This window comes from Hemicordylus capensis, chromosome 2, assembly GCF_027244095.1.
Source record: "Hemicordylus capensis ecotype Gifberg chromosome 2, rHemCap1.1.pri, whole genome shotgun sequence".
NCBI classification, from domain to species: domain Eukaryota; kingdom Metazoa; phylum Chordata; class Lepidosauria; order Squamata; family Cordylidae; genus Hemicordylus; species Hemicordylus capensis.
Window position 1 is genome coordinate 25,997,994 of NC_069658.1, and position 25,101 is coordinate 26,023,094.

Sequence of the window (25,101 nt, forward strand, 5' to 3'; positions counted from 1 at the left end):
TCTTCATAACTGTATTGTGTACATCTGTTGGACATATCACTTTGTTCAGCCATACTACTGCTAAACATTATGCATTTAATCATCACTCTAGAAAATTACCATAAAGGTTGCTAGTACTAAAAAATGGAAATAGTTTTACCTGTTTGTCTGCCTATATACCAATTTTATTCATGGCCCTTTGACAGCTTCCAGTTTATAAAGCTTCCCTGCCTTCTCACCTCCAACTACTAAACCATTTTATTCTATACTTTAATTTTAATCTTTGTTTTCTGTTGTAGATCTCATAATTTAGCTGAGTTTTGAATCATTTGGCTTTATTTTATTATTTTACATTTATATCCTGCTTTTCTATCGAGGAGCTCTGAGCGGTGTACATGGTTATATGAAAGCTCTTCACTTTCCAGTTATAAACTTTACTATTATAGATGATGATGGTCTTTGCATACATCCCACATTGAAACTTAAATCAGACATTGAAGTGCTATTTAAGGAATATTTTCTCCCATGTTTTTCCTCTTTGCACTAAAGGGCTGTTGTCTCTTTAGCACTTTGGGGAGAGAGTGCATCCCAGATGCAGTCTCTATAGTTTCTCCCTACATTTAGCACAGACTTCTTTCTTTTACTTCTAGTGTTCAGTAGTCAGTAAACTAATAAAGCTGAGCTACAGAAGATGCAGACACTGTTTTTTGTCAGGGTTGTTTGCCACTTAGCTACTGCGGGATTAGTGGGAAATTAGCTGTAGCATAAATACTTGTTAGAGTTGTGCTATTTGGGACATTGGATGTGTGGGAGTATGGGCTGTAGACTGGGCTTCAAAATTGCTACTCACCTGGGGTGAGTAGTAACTGACCCTGGGTGTGCATCTCCATGGCAAACTACTTGAGGTAGGGGTGTGCACGCATGCACAACTGGTTAAGCATTGCTACTGGCTGCATATGTTCCAAAGAGAGATGGGACTGGATTGCTCCCAGGTTTTTCTTTGTGTTTTTTTTTTTTTGACTCCCTCTTATCTTGAAGGCCTTTTAAGGCAGAAGACCAGAAGAAAGAGTTATGCATACAGCTTCTTGTTCAAACTATCAACTGTCCATGCACCCTGGTATATTTCCCTTTTTCTTTACCCTCCGTTTGATACAGGACCAGAAAACCCATAGGTTGGTAGCCATCAGTGCCCTATATTGTGATTTGTCTGCCAGGAAGCACAGCAGGTGTCTTATAGATGACTGTGTGTTTTTTCCAACTGTGTCTTTAGCAGAGGGATGCTATCTATCTGTTTTTGTGCCTTCTAACTTTAACCTGAAGCCATGGTAAAGCAAAGCTTTACCATCTGTACAAGTAGAACTCCTTGCTTATAAGAAAAGGTTAACACATTTTGAGGCTTTTTATTTTTGTTTTTAAAAAGGTGATGGCCATTATAAGAGCACACATGTTATCAAGAAGATGGACAGAGATTTTCTTTCTTTCTCATCACACTAGAACTTGGGGTTTTCCAGTGAAACTGATTTGCAGGTGGTTTGGGGTGGAAAAAAGCCTTGAGGGATTCCATATAATAGCTCCCGTTATTATAATTGAGGGACTCCATATAATAGCTCCCCGACTCCATATAATAGTTCCAAAGAGCAGCTGCCACCAAGCGCCACCATCTGAAATCTGCCTGAGAGATGGGAGCAAAACCACTGCAAAGCAGTGCCTCCTAGCCCCAGCTTGCTCAGGTGATCCAGAAGGATACCATGGTCGATGGTATCAAGCGCCGTTAAGAGATCCAAAAGAACCAACGGAGTCACACCCCCTCTGTTGATTCCCTCGTAAAGGTAATCCATCAGGCCGTCTAAGGCTATCTCAACCCCATATCCTACTCTAAAGCCAGTTTGAAATGGGTCTAGATAATAGGTTTCCTCCCAAAACTGCCTGGAGACTAAATATGAGTTCTGGAGGGCATCCTTGTTGGGTATATATGACCTTTAAGCAGATATAATGGATTTCAGCTTCCAAGGTGCTTTATTTGTGATTTCTAAATCTATGGTACTAAATGCAATTTTGGATAATTAATATTCAGGTTTCATTTGTATTTCATTTGTATTTCCCTGTTGGAAAAGAAGTTTTCACTAATTGGGATGAGGCTGGCTGATAGAATTCAGGAAGAGACCATTCCAGAGCACTCTCCCACTTTTTAAACCTCCTGTGGCTTCCTGGAAAATATTTCATGTGTCCCGTCTATGGCTATACAGAGCCCTCCTTTCCCACTTTTAAAAACCAAGAACCCATCTAAATACATGGTCACCAAACAGTTCTGTTCTAGGGAATCAAAAGGGTTTAGGTTTGGGTTCAGTTCCAGTTCACTGAGAAAATCTTCTCTGATTTGGTGTTTAGGTTTTCTTAGATTCCTTGGACCTAACATACTATGATCAGTTCAAGGAGTAGCTGCTGCATGAATGTAAGCAGGCTCAGTGTCCTGTAAGAAGTGACCTATATAGCACTGTCTTTTGTGCTGTTTGATCCTACACAGTTTACAGTACTAGGAAGTAAGTTCTATTTAATTCAATGTCTTACTCTTATTTAAGTGTGCATAGAAATGCAGCTAGAGTCTGTGACACAGAGTGTGTTCAAACATAATAATTCTTGGAATCCTTTCTCTTCAGCCTTTATATTTAGTACAACTCCATCAGTTTGCAGAGGAGCTGAATAATTTGGAAGCCCTTCAAGTGCCCCCCTTCCACATGCTGTTTGAAAAAGATGTTTTATTGAAAATAGAGCAGCTGAGGTCGTTCAAAGCACTTAGTAATTCTTACAACAAATCTGTAAGGTAGGCCAAGGTTAGTATGCTGTTGAGTGCTGGGGTTATGATGTTGTTGAGTGCTGGAGTGTTGGTGAGGGGTGCTTAAGGCAACCTAAGTAGTCATTGGCCATGACAGCATTTCAGACATGGAGTGTGTGCTGCTCTTGACCATTACGCTATGTGTGTTTTTTGTAAAGCAGGCCAGAATAATGGTCTGCAATGCAAAACATTCTAAAATCACATAAGAAAATACTGATACCATTGAACCATGAAGACAAGAGGAAGTGCCCATATCTGATGGCTCACACAAGACCTTGCTTAGTGCAGCTGCACTGTCTTTAGGGCAGCATCATGACTAGCAACATTGTAATGGTGCAAGAGTTTTCTCATATCCTCCTATATTGCACAGCAGGCCATGGGATTGGATTGCTGGTTTAACTGAATTCAGTGGGAGCCTAATGGTAAAATAATTTCATTTAAGTAATAATAATACTTTGCATTTGTGTAGTGCTTCCTGAGTTTATAAAGTGCTTCACGTGTATAATCTTGATATAATCTTTACAATAACCCGGAAAGTAGCAGTATGCCCCTATAATAGCTGGAGAACTGAAGCTGAGAGGGAGTGGCTTGTCTAAGGACACCTGGCAAGTTATTGGGGAGGTCCTGATTCACAGCTCAGTCTCATAGCCACTATGCTACACCCAAGTAAGTGTTGTTGGACATGTTTGCGTGTAAGTGTGATTAGGATGATGGACACAGTCATCCTAAAACAAAATTTAAGCATTTTGTTCATATGGCAGTACAAGCTGAATTTAATGTAAATAGATTACAGGCACTTCCTCCATGACTTACAAACACCCAACTTACAAATGACCCATACTTACAAACAAAGCTCAATTACATATTTAATTAATGAAGTCCTCTACTTTCAAACACCAACCTGCACATGCAAACAAGTTGTCCCTCATAGGAACTATATGCACTCCATTATGAATATCCAATTTACAAACGAACTTCTGGAATGCAGCCTGTTTGTAAGCTGGGGACTCTATGTATAGTTGCCTAGATATAGCACAAAAAGCATGAACAGTGATGCGACTCTGTTTTTGTGTGTGTACATGTGTGAACTGTAGTGTTGGAAGTAGAGCGTTGCCTGCCTGGAATTATTTTGCATGTTTATATCGCTTTTCTTTTTAAGTACTTAAAATACTGCTACTGCTCCTTTTTTTAAAAGGGGCAATAATGTGCTAGACACTGTGTATGTATAACACAAAGTAGTGTGGCTCTGAAAATGGTTTTCAGTCTACAAATCTAGTAAAAATTAATGACAGATTACTGTAGCTTCATATTATATAACTCTTCTTTGCTCCTCTCATTCTAGTAAAATATTTTCACAAGGGTAAACGTTCATAGGTCAGTACACGTAAAACTGTTGCACTAAAATATCTGTTATGACCCCTTTGAACTTTTTGAAAATGAGTTTGGAATTCACCCTGAAATGACTGGATATAAGAAGTCTCATGCAGAACGTGAACATGCATATTCTTAGACATTACACTGCTCAAAAAACCTGCTAGACAGGCTTCTGTATATTGTAGCGAACTTATTAATGTGGTTGGTACACCTATAGGTGGCACTTTTCAAAATATCTAATATTTTTGCTGTTTCATAGCCATGCTTGCTGTTGGTGGGTTTGTTTTTGTGCAGCATTAGACAACATTATATATAGATGTGTATTTTGCATTTCCAGGCTTTTCTATGCCTTAACAGCAAATAAACAAAGTAGAAAATATAGGCCCCTTATTCAGAAGTGAGCACTCCCAGATTGAAAATATAGCTAATCATATATTTTGTATATGCTTAGTTTGTATGTTCCATTCATGAGTTTTTGGTCCAAGTTCTCAAATCTTATTATTAATGTGCAGTCTTGACTTTTTTTGTTCTTGACAATACTGGAAGCTGGATATTTCATGGAGGACAGGTCTATCAATGGCTACTATAGTTTTAACATTGTTTAAAATGTTTTAAGGTTTGAATTGTTGTAGTGTTTTAATTTTTGCTGTATCATTTACTTTGTTTTAACTGGTGTTAATTTTTGTTGCCATTTATTTTAACTAATGTTTTAACCTTTTCTGTTTGTTTGCTTGCAAGCCACCCAGAGATGAGTTTATGTCTCTGTTTAGTTAGTTACTTAGTTAGATACATATATACATATATACAGGTCTGGTGGCTTTAGGCGACCTCCAACCTTGGAGGCTAGATGCCTCTAAATACTAGTTGCAGGGGAACCAAAGCAAGAGAGAGGGCATACCCCCAGCTCTTGCCTGTGGGCTTTTCAGAGTCATCTGGTAGGCCACTGTATGACACTGGATGGTCCTTGGGCCTGATCCAGCATGGCTGTTCTTATGTTCTTGTTCTCATTTTACATTTATGGGACCAACTCTGTGAGAGAACGCAGTCTATTAATATTGTGTTTGGATTTGTGTTTGTGTTATGAAGGCTGTTATTTCCAAGTTGGTGATTTTCTGAGCACTGTCAGGAGGAGAACTGATCTTGTGGCAGCAAGCATGAATAGTCCCCTTTGCTAAGCAGGGTCCTTCCTGGTTTGCATTTGAATGGGAGAATACATGTGTGAGCACTGTAAGATCCCTTAGGGCAGTGTTTCTCAACAGCCGGTCCGCGGACTGGTGCCGGTCCGCGAAGAGTTGAGTGCCAGTCTGTGCCTCAGGGAATTAACCCCCTCCCCCACTGTGAACCTCCTCCGTGTTTTTTTTTAAAATGTTGTTGAAATTCCAGCCACCGCGTGGCCGAGGGAATGGCTATGAGGTGTGTGTGTGTGTGAGCCAGTAGTCCTTATATCCCGCCCCACCCGCCTCGGCAGCGGCTGATAACAGAGCGACGCTGTAGCTCGCCATCTGGCCCAAGGGCACTTCCCAAATGCGAGGCGAGCTCGTGTAGTTAATAGTTAAAAACACAGAGGTTTGCAGCTGTCCTGGACAGCCAGAGAGGCTTTGCTTCTGCTCCTCTGTGAGTGTGTGTAAATGTATGAGCCTAAATCTGCTGCTATCTAATTGAGGTGTTGGGATTCCTCGCGTGAGAAGTTGATTTGTAGTTTGAACACGTGGCTCATTCAAAAAGCCGGAACATTCAAATGATTTTCTCTCCTCTTCCCTCCTTCCCCTCTGGATTTTTTTTTTTTTTTTAATGGCGAGGTGGTGTGCCTACATTCATGCTGCCAAAGGGGCTTGGTGGCAAGACAAAAATAAAGTCATTTCCCCCAATCTCTCCTCCTTTTTCTTTTCTTTTCTTTTAAACCCACCATCCTACTTCCAAAAGCATGATGATTTCCTCTATCCAGATAATGCAGCGAGCGTTTAGTATTCTGATTTGATCACGGGCTCCCCCCCCCCTTTTTTAACTCCAGTAAGAGAGAGGGGAAAGAGGAGTGGGTGTGGGAGGGACAGATACAAGCAGCGGCGGCTCCCCCCTCCCTTCTTGGTGTTTGTTTGTTTTGGCAAGACAAGGGGTGTGTGTGTGTGTTTTAAAGTTCAGTTGGGAGAATGTCCTCCAACTTCTCAACCTTAGCTACCCTTCCCCCGCCCCATTATCTTTCCGGGGGCTATTCTCTTCGGCTCATGTCCTGGTCGTTCCTGCCTCCGGTATGTTGCCCCTGAATGCTAACATGGACCGAGCTCTTTTTGCAAGAGGTGTTCAGCCCGGCTTGTAGAACTGGGCTGCACTTATTTAGTAGAGCTTCAGCTTCAGTAGCACTATGTGAGGCCTTTAGGGGGGTTGGCGCTCGGTTAGCCTGGGCGAAGACCTGCGTAGTTTGTGGTCCTCTCTTCTCTCTCCCCACTTGCAACTCACACATGCTGTCAGGTAACGTGCAAACTGGGATTCTTAAAAGCCTTTTCATCATTGAGGAGGAGCAGGGCCGCCACAAATTGGAAGAATATTTTTTTAAAAAACACGGAGGTTCACAGCATGCAGGGGGCGGGGGATAGAAGGACTACTGACTCACCCCCCACACACACACCTGGCAGCCATCCCCAGACAACCCCTCAGTCATGCGCCGGCTGGCATTGGAATTTTTAAAAATACATGGAGTTTCATGGCATGGGAAGGCAAGTGGCAAGCAGAGCAAGGTGCAGCGCGGTGGGGTGGTTCTTTCCATCAGTTTCGTTTTAAACTTTCTGTCTCTCCCTCAAGCCAAACCTACCTATCATGTTTCCATCTCCTTCTTTTCTAGCTTTTTCTTTCTTTCTCTTCCTCTCTCTCTTCAAGCCTGCCTCATCCCCTTTTCCTTTTTCTATCCCTCTGTCTCTCTCTCTCTCTCAAGCGAAGCCTACCCCATTCTCTTTCTCAAGCCAAGCCAGAACTATTCCCCCCCCTCTTTCTTTCCCCGTCTTGCTTCTCTCTTTCCTTCTTATAAAAGCCTGTGTGGTGAAGGATAAAAACAATCTTATCAAAAATTAAGAGAAAAACTTCTCTAATTTTTTTTCCTTAGAAATGCTCCATGTTAAGTGTGATGATTTGGCAGAGGTAGAAAGGAAGAACAATGCATTTTATTGTTATGTTATGTATTTTGTACAGATTGTATTGTATTTATTTTATTAGAATTTTTAATTCAATTTATTTTATTTTAATTTAAATTAATTTTGGCCTGCCAGAGCTTCAAAATTTTTGATTAAATTCATTTCAATTAATTTCACTTTGATTTAATTAATTGATTGATATTAAGTTGAGTTGTGCACACCTGTAGTATACTTTAGTACTAATAGATAAACTTAAAACCCTTTTACTAACTGCTGGTCCAGGAAACTGTGCACAGATAATGTACCGGTCCCTGAAACTGCGCACTAAGAATTTACCGGTCCGTGACTCCAAAAAGGTTGAGAAACACTGCCTTAGGGGATAGGGTTGTTTTGGGAAGAGCATCTGCATGCTTGCATGCAGAAGGTTCCAAGTTCCCTCCCTGGCATTTCCAGCTAAGGCTGAGGGAGACTCCTGCCTGCAACTAGTGGTCCCTCTAATCTTTTTCATATCTGTGCGGAATGAGGTTTGTTCTGGGCGGCAGTATCAAGGCAGTGTGTGCGCAGCTGCATTCTGAGTGGGGCCTTCCTGATTCAACCTGAACGGGATCTAAAATGAACTGAGTGGACATCCAAAAACTTGTGAGCATGCACACGTCTTAGAGGGAACAGTGCCTGCAACCTTGGAGAAGCTGCTGTCAGTATGGGTAGGCAATATTGAGCTAGATGGACCAATGGTCTGACTTGGTATAAGGCAGTTTCCTATATACTATGGGGAAGACTGGCTCTGAATTGGATCTGATGTTCCCTTCTTATAAAAATAGCACAATATAAATGTACACCTTGTGCCAAGTTTTATTTGGAAGATATAAATTTAATGTTGCTGAAAAAGCTCTTGTATTAGCTTTACACTTTCCCAAAGGTTATATTGTCAAGCTGGATTTGCATCCATTATTTTTACAACTTGCTGGCTGAAACTTGGCAGACACCTCTTCACTAATGTTTCCTTTTTTATTGAATGTAAATAAAGCTTGAGGTGAATTCTTACACAATGAAACAGATGTTTCTCTGCAAGGTCAAACGTAAATCTTGCTCCCATCCCATTTTGCACAACATACATGCAAAGCAGATCTTTATTATAGGATGTCATGAGATTCACTTGTGTGTTAGGGACAGAAGATTCTATTGAAGAATAATTGTGTAAATATATTTTAAAGGAATAGCTCAAATGTTGGTTATGAGATTGATTGTATAATATAGTCTTCAGATTAATAATCCATCTTTAATCCAAACTGTAAAGTGAGATCCTCTCCAGTACATCACTGTATGTGCCCATTTTTCTCCTTCTGCCTGGGTGACCAGGTACAAAGGAGGACATGGCTCCTGAATCTTCAATATTTATGTAGGTCATTTATTTTTATTTTTAATAAAGCAGTACACAAGGTGGCTTAGATAAAACTGGTATAATATAAACAGTAAAAAAGAAACTACCAAACAAACTAGTAAAATCAAACAGTAGTCTAGTAGTCTTGTGATACTATCTGGGATACCTTTGAGCTTGTTCAGGCTGATGTGGACAGGATTCTCACCAATGTGGGCACAGCAACCTCTAGCCTGGACCCTTGTCCTTCCTGGCTCATGAGGGCTGCGAGGGGAAATGTTCTGTCCTGGCTTCGGGAGGGTTAATTCCTCTCTTCAGGAGAGATTTGTTCCATCAGCCCTTAAAGAGGTGGTAGTCTACCCTCTTCTGAAGAAGCCTTCTCTCAACCCTGATAATCTGGATAACTATCATCCAATCTCCAATCTTCCTTTTCTTGGTAAGGTTCAGGAGAAGGTGGTTTGTGTTCAGTTGATGAGAGTCCTGGAGGAAACTGACTTCCTTGATCCTTGCTAGTCTGGTTTTAGGCTGCAGCACTGAAATGGCATTGGTCGCCCTGTTGGATGACCTGTATCATAACCTTGATGTGGGAAGTGCACCTCTCTTGGTTCTTCTTGATCTCTCAGCAGCCTTCGATATCATTGACCATGCTATCCTTCTGGAGCACTTAAATGAGCTGGGCATTGGGGGCACTGTTCTTCAGTGGTTCTGGTCCTATCTCATTGGGTGATTCCAGTCGGTGTCGATTGGGGGTGAGTGTTCTGTGCCCTGGCCCCTTTCTTGTGGGGTTCCACAGGGCTCGGTCATTGCTCCCATTTTCTTTAACATTTAAATGAAGCTGCTGGGCCTGGTCATCTGGCGGTTTGGGGTATGTTTTCATCAATATGCTGATGATACTTAGCTTTATATCTCTACCCCTGCTCAAACAGGTGATGTAGTCCATGTGCTGGCTCAGTGCCTACAGGCTGTCTGGACCTGGATGGGCCAAAACAAGCTCAGGCTCAATCAAGACTGAGTTCCTCTTGTTCAGTCTGCAATTTGGCCAATTGCCTTGTGTGAGTTTATCTCTTGATGGTGTTGCGCTTCCCTTGAGAGAGATGGTTTGTGATCTGCGGGTCCTTCTGGACCTGCGGCTCCTGCTTGAACAGCAGGTGGAGGCTGTGGCCAGGTGTGCCTTTGGCCAGCTTTGGCTGGCTCACCAGTTACAGCTTTTTCTTGACCGGCAGGCCCTGGCGACAGTAACTCATGCCTTTGTTATCTCTCGTTTGGATTACTGTAATGCGCTCTACTTAGGGTTGCCTTTGAAAACAATTCGGAAGCTTCAGCTAGTCCAGAATGCAGTGGCCTGCCTCCTCATGGGTGGCCATAGATTTGATAGTGTTACATCTCTTTTATGGTCACTGCGCTGGTTACCTGTTCGCTTCTGGGTCCAATTCAAAGTGCTGGTTCTCACTAACAAAGCCCTTATGGGCTTAACACCTGTATATTTCTGGGATCACCTCTCCCCGCCAGTTGTATCCTGACCTGTGAGGTCTTCTTAGCTGGCCCTCCTTAGTGTCCCAGGCCCTGGTGTTGTGCATGGTGCCTGAGCCTGTAGGAGGGCCTTCTCTTTGGCAACCCATTTTCTTTGGAACACGCTTCCCCCCAGATTTGTTCAGCCTTCTCCCTGGCTGCTTTTAAGGCCCTTCTTAAGACCCACCGGTTTTGCCAGGTGTTTGATCTATAACAACAACAATAATAAATCTGCAAAAAATACAAATTACCTGTAGCCAAACATTCGTGGGACCATAAAATTGAAAAAGTTGTAGAAAATGAAGATGCAAAAATATTATGGGACTTCAAACAGACAAACATCTGCCACACGATACACCAGATATAAGTGTAGTCGAGAAGAAAGAAAAACAAGTCAAAATAATCGACATAGCAATACCAGGTGATAGCAGAACAGGAGAAAAAGAAATAGAAAAAATCACCAAATACAAAGATCTACAAATTGAAATTGAAAGGCTGTGGCAGAAGACCAAAATAATCCCAGTAGTAATTGGCGCCCTAGGTGCAATTCCAAAACAACTTGAAGAGCACCTCAACACCATAGGGGCCACAGAAATCACCACCAGCCAATTACAAAAAGCAACGTTACTGGGAACAGCCTATATTCTGCGACGATATCTATAATAATAACAGCAAGAACATTGATAATAAAATTAAGCCATCCCAGGTCTTTGGGAAGGACTCGATGACTGGATAAAACAAGCCAGTCAATAACACCTGTCTGACTGTATAAATAAATAATGATGATGATGATATTGGTGATTCTCTTTATTTAGCAGGGGGAGAGTAACTGGCCCTATCCACCCCCAGCACAGTACTTCCAGTGACTGTTGCTGGTGTCTATCTTATTTTTTGTTTTAGAATGTGAGCCCTTTGGGGACAGGAAGCCATCTAATTTATTTATTATTTTGCTGTGTAAACCGCCCTGAGCTATTTTTGGTAGAGTGGTATAGAAATCAAAATAATAATAATAATAATAATAATAATAATAATATTGTTATTGGTTTTGTTCATCACCTAGAGTCTTTGGAGGAGGCGGTATATAAGAAAATTTCAATAAATAGATAGATAGTCCAGACTTGATTATTGCAATTCGCTCTATGTGCAACTGCCTTTGTACGTAGTTCTCAAATTTCAGTTAGTCCAAAATGCGGCAGCCAGATTGGTCTCTAGGGTAACCTGTTTCTGGGCAAAATAGAAAGTGTTGTTTATTACCTTTATAGCCCTGAACTATAGGTCTGGGCTACCTTAGAGAGTGCTGCCTTCTGTATGATCCCTACCTCATGTTAAGGTCATCTGGAGAAGTCTGTCTCCAGTTACCACCAGCACGTCTGTTGGTGATTCCGAACTGGCTCTTCTCTGTAGCTGCTCCTGGACTGTGGAATGCATGCCTAAAAGAAATTTGTGATTTGGGATCTTTGTTGGCCTTCAAGAGAGTCCTTAAAACTTATTTATTTGGTCTGGTGTTCCAGGGTTTTTAAATTGTTCTTGAATATTTTTCAATGTTTTAAATGCTTTTAAATGGTTTTAAAATTTGTTTTAAGTTGATTGTTTTATACGATTGCTAGTTTTTTGTCTTGATGCTGTGCACTGCCCAGAGCCTTTGGATGGGGTGGCATAAAAATGTAATAAATAAATAGCATATTCAATAAATGCACAATAAAATGCAAACTTTTTATAGGTGCAGTTTGTTGTGCAGTTGTGAAAAAGTAGCTCTTTACAAAATATTGTCTTCTATACAACTAATAAAGATAGGAATTGTTCTCCGGTACATCTGGTTATGCTTCTTTTCTCCCTCTGCTTCTCTTTTTTAAAAAGAATCCCAGAAAGAAATTAGTGGTGGTGGTGGTGGTCATTGGGACAACCTTCTATCAATCTTTATTGTTATGGTTCAAGACCAGCCAACAAAAGAGAATGTGGAAGTACACATACAGATAGAATACCAATACAGTACTACAAAAAGCAGTATAATACCCTGATGCCACAAAATAAGTCTATGTACCTTATATACAATTAATCACAAGACTTAACCAACTGCTTCCTAATACTACATGCCATAGCACAGAATTTTGCAATGGATGGTAATTTCAGTATTGCAGTCAGAAAGGAGGAGTGTGTAAAAATAATCTGACCTGCCCAGATAATCTTTCAGAATTGGAAATACAGTGGTCCCTCGACTTACGAACTACTCGACATAAGTATTTTTTGAGTTACAAACGGCAGTTTTAGATCCGGTTTTAGATGCGGTTTTTTCGACTTACAAATTTTTAGATGGGGTTTCCTCGACTTACGAATTTTACATGCGGTTTCCTTGACTTGCCTGCCTGTTTACTGCCTGTTTATTCTTGAAAAGAAATGTTCCTGTGCAGTTTGCAAGCCTTACTGGGGGTCTGGGTCTTTTTTCTAGGCTCCAGAACGCATTAATCCGTTCCCAATGCATTCCTATGGGAAACCGCTTTTCGACTTACAAATGTGCATTCGGAACGGATTAATTTCATAAGTAGAGGGACCACTGTATAAGCAAAGGAATAAATGTCCTTATAAAACAGGTAGTAAAGCAGCACATGCTCCCCTGATTTGATCATGCCTGAATGGCAGGGCAAAGATGTTGAGAGCAGGGCTTATGGTAGCACATCAAAATGTACCAGGTAAACACTTGCCAATATTTTGGGAGTGTAAGATTATAAAGATATTTTGCCTTGGCAAACATTTTGCTAAAGTTCCCTGCCACTGCACAACGTGTAGCCCAGGACCTGTGCTCTTGAAGGGCTACATCCCATATAAGCTACCTAACAGTTTCTTTGACCTTAAAAAAACACACAAAAAAACCCCCTAAGGGAAACAGAGCTGAAGGAGAAGTCTGTAACCCTGAAGCTTCTCCTCCACAGCTCTCCAATCAGAAGAAAGGTTTCCTATTAAAATGGAAGGGGCCAGCCCAATTGGGCTAAAAATTAGTTTAAGCCAACAATTCTAAGTAACCAGGTACAGGCTTCAATTGTAACAAGCCCAGTTTCCATTCCAAGTGTGACATTAGAAATACAATGGGGTACACCAAAGATTTTTCTAAGAAACTTAGAATTGCTTCCAAGAGTTGGAAATTGGACAACCCTATTTAGGTCAGGGTGGGGCTCACTTGTGAGTCTCGGGTCACCAGTTGAAAATCAATGGTATACTGAATAGAGTGCTGACTAGGAATGTGCGACACGCGCAGGTGCATCAAGTACTTCCGGTTACATCAGGTAAAGGGTGCAATGGGGTGGCAGGGGGGTATAGCAATAGCAATAGCACTTACATTTATATACCGCTCTATAGCCGGAGCTCTCTAAGCGGTTTACAATGATTTTAGCATATTGCCCCCAACATTCTGGGTACTCATTTTACCGACCTCGGAAGGCTGGAAGGCTGAGTCAACCTTGAGCCCCTGGTCAGGATCGAACTTGTAACCTTCTGGTTACAGGGCGGCAGTTTTACCACTGCGCCACCAGAGGTATGCTGCCTCTCCTACAGACTTTTAGGAAACCGAACACTGGCAGGGGAAATGTGGCGGCGGGGTGTGTGCGCACACACCCCCAGCTGTTGAACCAGCCTCCTCTGGTTCTGTGTACATCCCGAGGGAGACCCTAGGGAGGAAAGCATTATATGTAGGATGACAGATACGCTCACTGCTGTATCAGAAAACTAACAAAATGTTTATGTTGTCTCACAGTAGGGAGGGAATGGGGAAATAAGTATGGAGCTGGTAGGGATGTGGTTAGAAATACTATGTGGATTTTGTTAGCCTAGTTGTTCTAAAGTTTAAACTGCAAATCATGTATGTGTATTGCCATGTATGGGCCCTGATAGCAGCTCCTTGTGTACTTTTAACGTGCAGAATTCCTTTCTTCTGTTAGTGAGAGGATAAGTGTGGCAGGTTGAAAAGGCTTTCTTTGACTCTTCACATCTGTACTTGCTAAGCAATACAAACTCAGAACATGCCTTCTGTGAGAAGATTTTAGCCATTGCAGAGCCCCTCACCACTATTGTGAGCCAGTCATGGCCTTTCACCTCAAGAGCAAGGAAAATGGGGCTTCCTGCCTTGCAAAAGAATGTTTGTTGCTAAACAAAGTTGGGACTATACATTAAAATATCTGCTTTTGCTTCAGTAAAGGATAGGATAGCTTTTTAAAATAAACCCTTTGGTATTAAGAGGGAGGATTTTCTATTTGTGCTTGAGCTGATCTGTCAAGGCTGCATATTCAGTTCATATTTAATGAGGGTGTGGAATATAAATATTTTTGACAATATTTGAAATGTTTTGTTTTAGGGAATCATCGGGAACTGAGCAGAGAGGGAGAGGATGAGGAGTTCCAATTTTTCTCCAGAGCCTCTTGCCCATCCTTTATTGTAGTGAAGCAGGCCTTATCCTGCTACTTGAATATTTCACTACATAGAGAATCCAGCCTATAAGCTTGGATAAACTGCTGCCAGTCTGTGTAGACCAGTGTTTCTCAATGTTTTTGTAGTCATGGACCAGTACATTATTCATGTGCAGTTTCCTGGACCAGCAGTTAGTAAGGGGGTCACCCCCCTCGCCACCCCCCCAAACAATTTCAGGCTGCTCTCTGGAGCTCGTTTCTAGGCAGCTCTCACTGCTGGATAATTTTCACTTTGAGGAAGGGAAATGAACATTATTTAGTAATGAGGGCTGCCTTGAAATGAACTCCGGAGAGCACCTGCCAGCCCCAAATTGTTTTTTGGGGGGATGATTTTTATTAGTGATGCCTCACGGACTGGTACCCAACACCTTGTGGACCGGCACCAGTCCACGGACTGGTGTTTGAGAAACACTGGTTTAGACAATACTGAGCTAGGTGGACCAATGGTCTGATTCAGGTTGTGGGAGCTTCCTATGTTCCTATTTGTAGTAACTGTACTTTGAAGACAGGGAGGGTGGGGAATTCTTCCAGTCAGTCTTAGATGAGGCTGCTATAATTGAGACCATTACTACAGTTGTAGGAAGTGAGGAGGCCAGACCTATTTTTCTAAGCCTGGTATTGCCTGTATTTCCCCAACTGACCATGACTTTCAGGCCTTGGGAAGGAGGCCATGTATGACCTCTCTCCACTTTTGTTGGAGGTAGAAGCATGAGAAGAATACTGCACTTCTCCCTGGAGCTTCCTTTGGACAGGAGTAGAGAGACATTGTTTCCTTTCCTCCACCATCTGTTGGTGTTGTGCAGGCTTTTGTCTCCAAGGCAGTACTTCTGCTTTTGCCCATAGGAATGAATGGCAGCCACCCACTTATATGGGAGTAAGTAAGATGTGGTGAAGAACATCATTGCAGAAGGGTTAAAGGCAAGCTATCCCTGGTGATCTCAGTGTTTGTGAAAATGTTTGGAACTGGCCTGAATATATGTTTGTATGAGGTGGGGTGGTGGGGGAGATATATGTATCCAGGCAGCACATTACCTATTGTATAGTCTAAAATCACAAAACACATTTCCATTTGATTACAATGCATGACTGGCGTTTTCCTAGTCTTCCTAATGATATTGGCATTTGTAGAAAGAGTGTGCTTTAACTCTGTGCACACTTCCTTGACCACTATCCGCTGACCACCTCTAGGTTGCTATCTATAAGGGTTTTGCACTGGTCAGTTCCCCTCTACCCCTCAGTTTTCATTACTTTAGTTCTGTCTCTTTCCCCCCAGCAGTGAATCTAATACTACTACCAACACTACCACTACAAATATATACCACTTTTCACTCAAAGCAGTTTACACAGAAAAATAAGGTGGTTAATGCTTCTTAGTCAGTTGCTCTTAGTATTATGTAGGTACTGCAAGCTCACAAGACTTAATTTTAATGACAAGTGTATATATTTTTGGATAGTTCAATTTCACTTGTTGTAAGGAGTTTTTAATGTACTTTTTAAAAAAAATTAACATTGTTTTATGGTTTTTTAGGGTTTTTGTTTTTGTTTGATTTTGACTGTGTTTGTTTTGTTTGTAAACCGCCCTGGGCCAAATTGGGAGGGGCAGTATAAACACGCAATAAATAAATAATAAACAGATAGGCATTCAGCCACTCAAATTTTGTGATTTCCCCTTGCTAACTGAGCAAAGAGGCACCTTTTTAAAATGGTGATTTTCTTTATTTAGCAGAGGGAGAGTAACTGGCCCTATCCATCCTTAGTACAGCATCCCTCCAGTGGCTGGTGTCTATCTTGTGTATTTTTTTTAGATTGTGAGCCCTTTGGGGACAGGGAACCTATTTATTTATATCTGTAAACCACTTTGGGAACTTTTGTTGAGAAGTGGTATATAAATATTCATATATAGGGAATTGAGAAAAATTCTTCTTGTCCTTTAAAAACACACACAAAACGTCTTATGATTGTATGGTAGAGTAAAGGAGTATGCTCAGCAGGGGTAAAGAAAGGTTTTACTTCTCAGATGGTTCCTCGACTTATGTTGGTACATCATATTATCTGTTATGTACATCATATTATGTATGATGTATTATCAAGCTATGTTGGTACATCAGGATTATTTTCACTCATCAGGCATCATTTTTCACTCGTCACGGACTAGTAGACTATTGGATTTCCTGAGCCCTGGTGCTCAGAGATGACATTGGTGTAGGGTTAATCTGCTCCTTTTAAATTGATGTACAGATGGCATCTAACTCCTAAGAAGTTGGCTTTAATGTACAAGAACATGTCAAACAAATGTTGGAAGTGTAAAAAAGAGGTGGGTTCCTATATATATTTATGGTGGACTTGTAATAAGTCTGAAGGCTATTGGGATTTAATATACAATGAGTATAAGAAAGTGTTTAAAATGCCTTTCCCTAAGAGCTCAGAAACAATACTATTAGGCATTGATAATAGCTCATTGCCTAGGAAATACTGGATCCTCTATGTATCTGACAGCAGCAGCAAGATTGACATTTGCATACAAATAGAAAGACATCCATTGCCTGACTAAAGAGGAATTGATACTTAAAGTGTTAGAGTTGACAGAAATGGCAAAGCTATCAGCATTATTAAGAAATAAATTTGAAGCATTTAAAAGGGAGTGGGACCCTCTTCTTACTTACTTAAAAACGGATTTCTCTCAGGCTTTTGAGTGGTAACAAAAATGTTTTTAAAATGCCCTAGGGCTGACTTTTGTAGGATTTAATGGGGGGGGGGGAATGATAAAATTACAGACAAGACTTGAGTATTGTAACTGATACTTGTTCTAATGATGAGATGGAAGTCCTCTTGTCTTTTTGTGTGTGTTTCTTTCTTTTTTTCCTTTTTTCTTTTTGTGTGTGCATGTGTGTATCTTATGTTGTGAAAAATTGAATGAAAAGTGATATTTAAAAAAATCTGCTCCTTTTAAATTGTGCTCACTTACAGCTGTTTGCTTGTCCCAACTGGGAATAGGTGGCTGCTATTTAATTATTTATATACCACTTAAACAAAAAAAATTTTCAGAGTGACTGGCACAGAACAGGAATATTGAGGAGAAGATGGTTCCTTGTCCCTAAAGGACTCACAATCTAAAAAGAAACACCAAGTAGACATTGGCAACAGCCACTGGAGGGTTGCTGTGCTGGGGTTGGATAGTCAATTTCTCTCCCCTTGCTAAATATAAGAGACTCACCACTTTAAAAGATGCATCTATAGAGTTTTTCATTTTATTTCTGCATACTCTGCTTTAGATAATTAGAATTTGAAAATGAGACAATCTCTGTAATTAAAAAGTTGTAATAACAGAGGACAATTGAAGACATCTGTATTGTAACTAGAACTAATAATGTTTGTTCCTGGTGCAGCAAATATTGTATTTCCTAGGCTGCTCAAAAACAGGTTTCTACTTTGTTAAATCATGCTACCTTTTACAGAGAGGCTGATACAGATGTGAAAAGTGTAGTGTGCTTTTTAATCATAATCTGGAATTCCTTAGCTATTCAGCACCTAAATTTAACTTTGTTTCTTAATTATCTGAATGTATGTATTTATAAGAAACCCCCCGCCCCCATGCAGTATGGTATAAGTGTGTTTCATATTAAATGAATGGAACATTGATGCCAAAATCCTTATATAAACTTCATTGTAGTAATAAGGTGAATGTAACATCAGAGTTTGTAAGTACACTAATAAGTTAATTGTGTTGATTACACTGAGTTTGAACCTTTTTATGAAGATTCTTCCGAGAGGTTCTTGCAGTCTTATGCAACTTTACAATACAAACTAGGAAAAGAGGCACCTTTTAAAGTGGCGGCTCCCTTACATTTAGCAAGGGAATAGCAACTGTCCTGTTCAGTCCAGCATAGTATCTCCAGTGACTTGCTGTTGGTGTGTCCCTATGTTTCTTTTAATATTGTGAGCCCCTTCAGGACAGGAAATCACTTTTTAAAATTTCTTTTGTAATGTGAACTGTTTTGGAAACTATTTGTTGAAAAGTGGTGTATAAATATTAATAGTAACTAGCCAACCCCACACAGAGCATTTGTGCGGCGCTTTGGGGCCGGCTGTTTCCCCCTCCCTCTTGCCCCGGTCTCTCCTCTCTTCCCTTTCCCTCCGGACTGCGTTCTCCAGCTCTCCTCCCCTCCCGTTCCTCCCCCCACACAGAGCCGCGGTGGGCGACACCTTTCTCTTCTCCCGCCTCCACCCGGCCGGCTGGTGGCCACTGCCAGCACTTTCTTCCCCCTCTCCTCCTCAGTCCTCACTTCGGAACTCTCGCAGCGTGTTGCGCAAGAGTTCCGCTGCCAAATCCTGGGCACGCATGTCCCAAGAGAATTAAATATATAGGTACGTTCTAGTTATCAGTGGTCTCTTGTTGATAGCTACCTTTCCAAGTTAGAGGCAAGTTCCCTGTTTAAAGCCGAGTACAGCTTTAAAGATACAGTATTAAACTGCATGACCTGTTTCTCAGACTTGACTGTTCAAAATCAATATCTTCAGGTATGATTAAGTCCCAGTTTGAGTCCTGAAATCTGTGACTGGGAGAAGGCTTGCAGAATATAGTTATGATTGACTAGGCACGAAGGGCAAAGCTGTGGGGATAGTGTTGGAGGAAGTGAGTACCATAGTGGGAAGGCAGAGGTGTGTCTGAGTGGAAGGTGGAAGTGGGGCAGAGGATTCCAAGTTAAAATTTCAAAAATAAAAGTTTTTGTGGAGTTAAATGATTTATTTTTCATGCAGCTATGCATAGTGTGACATCCTGATTAATGTGGTGCAGTGGTTAGAGTGTTAGTCTAGGACCGGGGAGACCTGAGTTCTGATCCCCATTCAGCCATGAAACACACTGGGTGATTCTGGGCCAGTCACTTCTCCCTCAGCCTAACCTACCTCAAAGGGTTGTTGTGAGGACAAACATCACCGTGTACATATACATGCTCTAGGCTCCTTGGAGGAAGAGTGGGATATAAATGTAATACACAAACAAATAATGAAGGGTGTGTGTAGGGAGGGACTGCGGGGATGCACTGAAACTGTCCCAATCCCGCTGTTGGTGCTTGCTGTTGTGCAGTAAGTACTAGTTTGGAGAGTCCCCCTACTCTGTAAGGTCAGAAGCATGTTACTGACTCAGTGCTGTGTGTTTGATCTTACAGAGTGCATGGAACTTCAGTAGCTCTTACACAACATTGTATGGAGGGTTGCTGGGGGACTTGCACGAGGGCTCCCAGAATGTACCCACGGTCCCTCCTTACGAGTATGCTTAATTAGTCAGGATGTCAGCCCACTGTTCTTTGGACTACGGATGTGGGTAGTGCATTTTTGCAGCAAGGAAGCAGTTAGCATGTATCAAGTTCTGGAGGTCTGGGTAGATGCGTAGAACTAAATTTGGTATGCAAGAAAGCAAAAATGAAATGCAGCCTGTAGTCCTATGTACATTTGCTTGGGAGTAAACAGCTGAACTTTGGGATTTAGTTTAGGGCAGGACTGCACAACTTCAGCCCTTCAGCTGCTGTTGGACTACAGCTCCCATCATACCCAGACACAGTGGTCAGTAGTAAGGGATGATGGGAGTTGTAGTCCAACATCTTCTGGAGGGCTGAAATTGTGCAGCCCAGGTTTAGGGGTAACCATAATAGGGTATTTTCCACTATATGAACTTTCTTAATATTGGGTATACATATTTTGTTGAAATTGGCTGGTAGGAAAAATTGCCAAAGGGTTGAGGAATACATATATAATTTGGTTAGCTGCAGGGTGGATTTGATTTAAATCAAACTGATTTAAATCACGATTTAAATCACTAGCAGGGTGGATAAAAATAAAAAAAATCTGATTTAAATCAAAAAAATCCAATTTAAATCAAAAAAATTGGATTTTTTTGATTTAAATCGGATTTTTTTGATTTTTATCCACCCTGCTAGTGATTTAAATCGTGATTTAAATCAGTTTGATTTAAATCAAATCCACCCTGGTTAGCTGCAAACAGTGATCAGAAGCTTCTAATCTTTTCTACTTGTGTGCAGAGAAAGGAAAAGGGAGGATGGAGTACATAAGCTTGAGACTCTCTGTGTTTGTGAAGGCATCTTTAATGTAGCCTTTTTTTTTGGATGAGTGGGGATATTTTGATAATCTTAGCAACCAGATTCTTTCAAGTTTTTCTGAATTCTTTTCTGTTTTCAACATTCATCTTTGGAGGGGGAACCTATCATCTTACTATTGTAGACTCTGGGAAATAGCAAGGAAAAGATAACACATCAGTTACAGTTGACACAAACGAATTGATACACTAGGTACTTCCCAAGTCAGGTGGCATTATTTATATTTGTTTAATTTCTTATCCCTCCTTTTCAGGCACAATGCCTTGCAGGGCAAGTTAGTGGAAAAACTCATTTACATATAAAACATATCAGTTTAAAATAAAAATCAACAATTATTAAAATCAGTTTTATGTTATCTGTGGAAGATAGCTCTCAATTAGCTTTTTCTGTTTAATTAGCTATTTTCATTAACTTCTGTAACCAGATGTTTCTGTTGGTTATAACCAGTAAAAGTCTGTCCTCCTAGACAAAGACGAGTTAGTGTAGGTGTTAGACCACTGCAGTTTTACTAGTAATCTTAGATACATCACAGACTCTTATTCCAGAAACACAGCAGCTTCCTCACACATCTATTACATCTGATATTTGGCATGTCCTGTGCTCTCCAGTACCTGTTTGATGGAGTTCATTTTTGTAGATTTTAACTATGAGGTTCCAGTCGTGGGTTTCTTTAAATACAGCCTTTTTAATAAGATTAGCCTTTATGCTTTGATAAGCAGATTGGCAAGACATCTTAATTTACTTATTATATTTGTACACCACCCCAAACTTATGTCTCTGGGTGGTTTAAAATTACTTTGATGTTGGAACAGCTAGGCCACTTCCCCATTGTATTTGAAAGTGCTCAGTGCCCCTACGAGTGAGTTGTGTTAATGTCTATTTCTGGAAGACTATTCCTCTTGAGACAATTATGGATAGATGAACCTCCATATTCGTGGATGCCATATCCGTGGTTTTGTGTATCCGCTGTCGGGGAATTGGCACCAGACTTCAGTATGCATGAAAAAACCTGGCAACTAAGGGGTTAAATTTTGTATATCCACAGGTCAGGATCCGTTCTGGGATTGAGAGCCTCAAAATGGCTCCTCCCCCCGCCAGGAAAAACTGATTTTCAGCCGATTTTCTGCTTTTGGGGTACCCGTGGATTACAGTAGGCCACTCCCCCCTGTATTTTTAGGGCAATTTTCTTCTCATATTGTACATTTTCCCGACTCTAGGAACCTAAACTCCAACAATCCCATTGTTCCAATGTCTCTGTATTCACGGTTTCCATATCTGTGGTAGCAGTGGAGAAGGGAACCCCTGCGAATATGGAGGTTCTCTTGTATTAATGAATCAGTTTTTAAGTTGATATAATGCAAGCATATTTATTGTGACCTTTTAATATTATTTTATATTAAACTAAGTACAATTTCTAAACTAGAACACACAAAACGGGAAAAGTAAGCAGCCATTACAATTAATAAAACAGATCAATACTATTCAGTACTAAGGGATCAGGAAAACAGGACCATTTCAACCTGGAGCCTAAAATAAGAGTAGGCAAATATCCCTAGCAAAGAAGCTACACATTGGGATGCCTCTACAAAGAAGACCCTGAATCTAGTAACTGACCCACTTAAACATTGAAAATGGTGCCCCCTGCAACAGGCACTTGGATGAAGCTGTCAACATACTAGGGGTTCATATGAGAATAAATTACAGAATAGCAATCATGCAGTGTCTAATCCTCCTCTTCTAAATTTGTTTGCAGCGATGGGTTGCCATTGCTGTGAGCAGCTAAGTGCCTTGTTATTTGTTTAAAATGGCTGGGGAGAGCCAGTGCAAGGGCTCAGTTAAAGTTCCAGGGTTGCTTATTGGTTTTGTGGTTTGGTATAGATTTAATATAAATGGGGCTCTTTCTGCAAAGCCAAACCAGTACTATATTCTACTTAGAACAGTACTTTCTAGTGCTTTAAGAGTGTTAATAGGCATATTAACAGTGGTGATCCTGTTGACATGGTAAAGGTAAACTTTCAAAAAGCTTTTGACAGAGTTTCTCATTGAAAGCTCTTGAGTAAACATAGCAGATAAGGGGACAGGTCCATTTGTAGAATAACTGATTCTAACTTGTGAGGAGCTCTAAAAGGAGCTTTCTTTAAAATGGGTGAGTGGGCAACAAAATGGCAAATGCCATTCATTGTAAATAACTATAGTGTGTTGCATATTGGGGCCACTTTTCAACAACAAATTATCAAAGCAGTTTACCTAGAAAAGTAATATGAATGAGAAGATGGTTTCCTGTCCTTGAAGGGCTCATAAAGTGAAGTTGTGACTCCCAAGTCGGAGTCGACTCCTGGCGACCAGAGAGCCATATGGGGTTTTTTTTTGGTAGAATACAGGAGGGGTTTACCATTGCCATCTCCTGTGCAGTATGCCTTTCAGCATCTTCGTATATTGCTGCTGCCCAATATAGGTGTTTCCCATAGTCTAGGAAACATACCAGCGGGGATTCAAACCAGCAACCTCTTGCTCCCTAAGCAAGTTACTTCCCCGTTGTGCCTTTAGGTGCTCATAGTCAGTCTAAAAAAAATACACGGTAGACACCAGCCACAGCCATTAGATGGATGCTGAGCTGGGATTGGACAGGGCCTGTTGCTCTCCGCCTGCTAAATATAAAGAGAATCGCCACTTTGAAAGGTGTCTCTTTGCCCAATTGACAGGGGTTTTATGTTCTCTGACAACAGCTTGCTAGAGTCAGTACATCAAGTCTTGGGAAAATTCAGATGGAGATGTGAGGAAGAACACACTTTTTGGTTGATCCAGAAATAGTTCTAAAAGTAGTATTTTAAAAATATTGTTACTTCTGCCTTGTAATTTTTTTTAAAAAAAAACCCTTTCATATAACTAAGAACTTGATCCTGTCTATGTCCTATACACAGCCCTTGCACAGATGCTGTTATCTGTATGTGCGGAGAGTTTGTGATAAGGTGTCAAAACAGTTTCTGCAAGTGGGAAAGGATGGGATAGGATCATCCCCTAATGTTGAATATAAAGGTGCTTATGTAAAACTGTTGTATTGGAAGCAAACTAATGTTAAATCTGAGAAGTTCTAAATGTGAGAACTCAGAGCTGTAAAGCTGGGCTGTAAAACATATGTCATTTTGGGATCTCTAGTGCAGTCTGCTGCAACCCTACCACATTGCATATAATTTGGACCACTTTCTTAGAGAAAAGTGAATGACTTACCAATAGCTACTATTGCCTGCCTCAAATCTGCCTCTTTCCTCTTCTGTTTAAATTAGCAACATAGTCATTAAGGATTGTGGAATGTGCAGTTTGTCAGTGTTTGCAGCAGTGGGGAGGATGTGGAATAGTTGGTGACCTTTGGAAAAGGATGCTTGGGTAACAGGAATGCTTAGGCTAGACCTTGGCAAATTTTCTTCAGAGTTAAGAGGCAGCCCAAAAATGTAGGAGCCAAACAATGGACACTTGACAAAATTACTGAACTTTGCGATGGTGTGGGAGGGATGGACTTTATCCCCTTTTAAATGCACCATACTTTAAACAGAAGCAGGGTTGCCTGGACCTTTATTAAATAATTTGATCTCTGAATATTCTAGTCTAGGTTCACCATTAAATTATTCCCCTGTGCTGGAGGTCGTCATTGATGGGTTGTGTACTGAGAATGCTTGAGAGACAGGACTGTGAACTTTGCAGGAGTAACATCCTGCCACTGGAAGGCGCCCTGACCCCTGTTCCGGCCCTGTCTTGAGGCTGCAGAGGAATTCATCTGGTTTCTTCCCTTTCCTTCTTGGCTTCTCCTCTTAAACTCCTTCTTCCCCATCCTTAGATTGTGCAAGGGTGGGAAAGGAACTGCCTTAGGTTAATTTTTGGTGAGCAAGTAGTGGAGTACAGGAAAGAGGCTTAGATGATATAGATTTGGGAGCTGTAGGAGAGTGTTTGGATTCTGGCAAGGGGAGTAACTGGTCCTAGTGGAGGGATTTTGGCAGGCAAAATGTGGAAAGGTGCACATTGGGGCATTGCCCCTTGGATGGCAAACAGGGTTTCTAGAAGCTAAACCACTAGTGTCCTCACTCCCCATTCAAAGCCAGTGAGCTACTGATGAAATGTTTTATGGGATGAAAAGTTGGTTGGGCAGTTGAGCTCTCTGAACTACTTGAGTTGACTGCCTCTTATAGTGCTTTTAGACATGGATTCTAATTGTAAAAATAAACTTGAGCTATAGTAGCATGGTAAAGCTTACCTTTTTACTGTTTACGTGACATTACACTGATTCAGGATGGGCCTATTTGTCTATCATTACTGAAATGGTTCAGGCCTTGACATATTTTCTTTG

At 41.0% G+C, this 25,101-nt stretch overlaps 1 protein-coding gene across 6 annotated transcripts in view; it reads left to right on the forward strand.

The window, feature by feature from the left end:
• Positions 1–25,101, forward strand: part of NIPBL (NIPBL cohesin loading factor) — a 282,797-nt gene that overhangs the window by 17,958 nt on the left and 239,738 nt on the right. For 4 of the 6 annotated variants that reach the window (XM_053290927.1, XM_053290922.1, XM_053290928.1 and 1 more), the window contains one exon: positions 2,637–2,810. The exons of 1 other annotated variant lie outside the window; for it this stretch is intronic. The gene's annotated coding sequence lies outside the window, so the exon portion shown is untranslated. The remainder of the gene's footprint in view (positions 1–2,636; positions 2,811–25,101) is intronic. One more of the 6 variants, XM_053290926.1, reaches the window with a different exon arrangement.